Genomic DNA, 4121 nt, shown 5'->3' on the forward strand with positions numbered 1-4121 from the left:
CATTGTAAATTTTCATTTTCATTTATTGCAAATTTCTGTTTAACTGGTTACAAAGCTTTATCTGCCGTGAACATTTGCCAACTATTACTGTAAAAGGGTTTTTTTTTTTACCTTGTTACAAAATGAGATCCAGACATAATGGCATGATCCACAATTGTGGTATCCATCTCAAGCAAATGGGTCCCAGGTCACCTACGTTCAGCCACGCTAAGGTAATTGATGGCTCTGATGGATAAGAGGCATGTGATTTTAAAATTTGTGTGCTAGACTTGCAACACAAAAGCATAGACACATCTCCTGCACTCTCCATCTTCATAAATACAGGCGTTGATGTCATTTCCTCATTGCTTGGGTCAGGTGCTAAACTCTTGTTTATCTAGTATTCCATATTAGTTCTAGCTTTATCCCTGTTAATCCATTTTACCAATTGGCATGCATTAGAATCATTGTTTTTCTCTCTTTATTTCTGTTAAACCACTTCATGTTCATACAACATCAACAATATTGTGTCATTTGCATTAACACAGGCTATTTATTACCAGCATCAACAATATTTTTATTTTTTTTCATTTCTTACTCACTTTAGATTTCCTGTTTTGGTTTGCACTTGACCGTCTTTCTAATTGCTTTTTATCCATCTTGTTTATTGTGTTGTGTTCACTTCCTTGTTACATTTGATTATTCATTATATCTGAGACTCTTCCAGTTCAACTTTTTTTTTATTTTCAAATGCATGTTTAAATTCACATATGTCTAGGATCCAAGGTTGCATGAACTAGTGCTCATATCTAACCCTTACCATCTGTAACCTATTCAGAAGTTATAGCGAATAGAGCCCTCTCCATGGAGACACTTGAGAAGTCCCACAACAAAATGGGAATAAAGTTCACAGTACCTATTATGGGAGGAAAGTCCCTAGATCTGCATCAGCTCTATGTGAAAGTAACATCCCAAGGTAGCCTTGAGAAGGTTATGTAAGTGATATGATGAGTTCTTCCAACAGGTTTATTGGAGAGACAATATAAGTTGAAGAACACATTCGCTAAATGCATAAAACCTAGCAGTGTTTATAGGTCGAGTTGTACAATTCCTGAAGAAATCGCCATCCAAACCCTTTCTATTTGCACCTCTGAAATTTTGAAAAAAAACACTGCTGATTTTATTCAAGTCTAGATGGCCAGAAATATATCTCATGACTCTAAACCTTATTCCAGACATTCATTTAATATTTCTGATAGCAATTTTCTTGTCAAACTGGCTTGGTTTTCCTCTACTTTTGTAATTCATTGGTGGTGTACGATACCCAGAGAAAGGAACACATGTTCCTGGGGTTGCCTTGCCCTGGTCACTGAAAGAGTTGATTTTTCTGGAGAGAAGTTCTTTATGAGTCCTGATTACTTGATGATGATGTGGAGGAGGATTGATTTCTTGCATTTGGTGCTTGAAATGGGCTACAATTTTTTTTCACGAATGTTGATATCCTCTGGCTTCATGATCTTTTTCCACACTTTTACTTAAATGCTGATTGTCAGATAGCTTGTGATCACTTTTTTTTGGTAGTTTACTTAATTTTCAAAATATTCCTAATGGAGGGTTTGCTTTTGTGAAGTCCAATGATAGAACTATAAAATTTTATGAGTTCTGGGATTCGTCGAGAGAGGTTTACCCAGGGCATCATGACCAGGATGTGCTTAATTACATTAAATACGATCCATTTATTAAAGAAATAGGACTACAGATCAAGTTTCTAGATACCGCATACTTTGGTGGTATCTGTGAGCCAAGCAAAGATTCTAATAAAGTCTGTACAATGCATGCAAATTGTTGTGTGGGCCTTAGTAGCAACCTACATGATATGAGAATAATGTTGGAGGATTAGAGAAAATTCATGTCTTTGCCACCAAGAGAGAAAAAACTCCAGTTATCATCATGGCGGGTTCCTCAAAATTGCAGTTTGCATTCAGCACAGAGATCAGTTAGCTCATCAACTATGTTGCATGTGAAAAGCACCGATGCACTCGTATAATTGTGTTGTACATATTTCTGCTATTCAAGCTGCTCTTCTCTTGTCACCAGAGTGATGGTCCGAAGCTTAGAGAATGAAGAAAAAGATGCTATACCAAATTTAAGAGGAATCTACAAAGTGATGCTTAAATTTTCTTACTTCCAAGAGTTATGATTTGTACAGTTGTTGAAAGGAACACACAACCTCTTTCTTCCACTGCTACAGTTTCGTTTGCAGTAGCTACATCACCAGCACACATACCAACCCCATACACTTTCTTTACTATCCATCTACCCTGCACTATTGTCACCTACAATCCACCTGTATCACAGTCCCTTCCCTTCTAGCATAAGCATCCTCACAACTCACTACTACAACCACCTTTGCAACCTACAGTAGTTGCACCTGGGCACATTCCTTACACAGCACCATGTTACTCATTCACTACTTGCAAATAATACATTACCATTGTCAACTACAACAGTATTTGTGCTCAACTCCAGCCCTTGTTGTCTACCCCTTTTTCAGCTACAGTCGCCCACCACCTGCAATCCACACTTCCTTCACAGCTATCCTCCTTGCTGTCTCAACTCCACTTCATATATTTCATTGTGCACAATATACACAATACACTGTTGTACCTACAGCATGTGTAACATCGTTACACTGTTTCTTCACACCTATCACATCCATCTCCACTACCCAGCCCCAGCATCTTCACTTAACATCTTCTCCAACATACAACATCATACCTATGCTAATACTCATTGTACTCCACCCTCCAGCTGCTATACCTGTTCACCACAGCCTACCTTTGGCCCTTCTTCACGCTAAACTCCATTGTAGCACATCTCTATACTGCTGCTTCATCATCATACCAGTCCATCTGCATATTTACTGAACTTTGCATACATTTACCTCTAGCACCTTCATTTCTTACCACTCCTCTGTCGCTGAACCATTCACCTGCTGCTACATTCCTATGTAACTACAAGTTTCTGTCCTTTTCACCCCACCAAGAGTGTCAACACTCATTAGCTGGGTTCACCTTGTAGCATCCTAGCACCTGTACCCCCCCCCACCATCCGTGCGTATCTCTTGCACTTAGTCCATCATGTAGCTACCATCTCCAGTAGGTATATTTACATATTCCGCCGACAATATGTATATTCACCTTCCATGGACACCATGTTTTAATGCTTCCATAAGCATTTCCTATTTAATATGAGCATCACAAACATGCACGATCCCGTATATCATGATATTCATTCTTTCCTCTAGTTTAGGCATCAGTTTACCAACTAGCTTAGATGCATTAAACCCTTCATGAGTACAGAAAAGAGACATGAATAATCTATCATTTGCATGCAATATGATGTTTTCTTTGTGTATATATATCTTTAACTTGGAGTTAACCCTCTTTCTGCAGAAAAGATGTAAATTGTCTGAATTCCCTTTTCTAGATTAAATTTTTTTTTATCTCAAATCCAATTCAAGTTGTAATAGCTAGATTATAATGAGAATTTACATTTCTCGCATTAGATGAGAAAGTATGACCATTGTAGATATAAAAAAAATTGCTTGTTTCATACTATTTTCCTTTTATTTCTCAGAAATCCATAAATGAGAACACGAATGGCACGTACACCATTCTAATAAGAGGTAATTAATTCTAAGCAAATGACCCACATTGATAGCCATAGTCAAAATGTGGACAATGCTTAGGATTTTTATCTTTTATGGAATAACATTGGATCCACACTGGATCGTTTTAAAAAATCACATTTCTTTAAATATTTTTCTTCCTTTATCAGAGTTTAACTTAAAATTAACTCAAAATATATATCAATGGTCATAGTCAGGATATATTGAGAGTTAATTTCATTTTAAACTCTATGAAGGCACCAAAAAATGTGTTTTATTCTTCACTTGAATTTGAATATAATTATTATATAATACATCTTATGACCATAGTCAGAGATGTATTATATCTTCAATCTTATTTCAATTCATTTAAAGAATGAAATATGCTTTTCAAATATCCAATTTTAAATTCTTTTAATTCATTCATCATTTAGGATAGAATCACATCATATTTTCAAATTTTTTCAAAAAA

The 4121-nt window shown here is 36.2% G+C and overlaps 1 pseudogene; it reads left to right on the forward strand.

Annotated features, from left to right (window-relative positions):
* Nucleotides 1–843: 843 nt before the first annotated feature.
* Nucleotides 844–2026, forward strand: LOC149826636 (uncharacterized protein At4g15970 pseudogene; annotated as a pseudogene).
* The last annotated feature ends 2095 nt before the right edge of the window (nt 2027–4121 follow it).

Source organism: Nuphar pumila, chromosome 10 (genome assembly GCF_984573655.1).
Source record: "Nuphar pumila chromosome 10, dmNupPumi1.hap1.1, whole genome shotgun sequence".
In the NCBI taxonomy this organism is placed as follows: domain Eukaryota; kingdom Viridiplantae; phylum Streptophyta; class Magnoliopsida; order Nymphaeales; family Nymphaeaceae; genus Nuphar; species Nuphar pumila.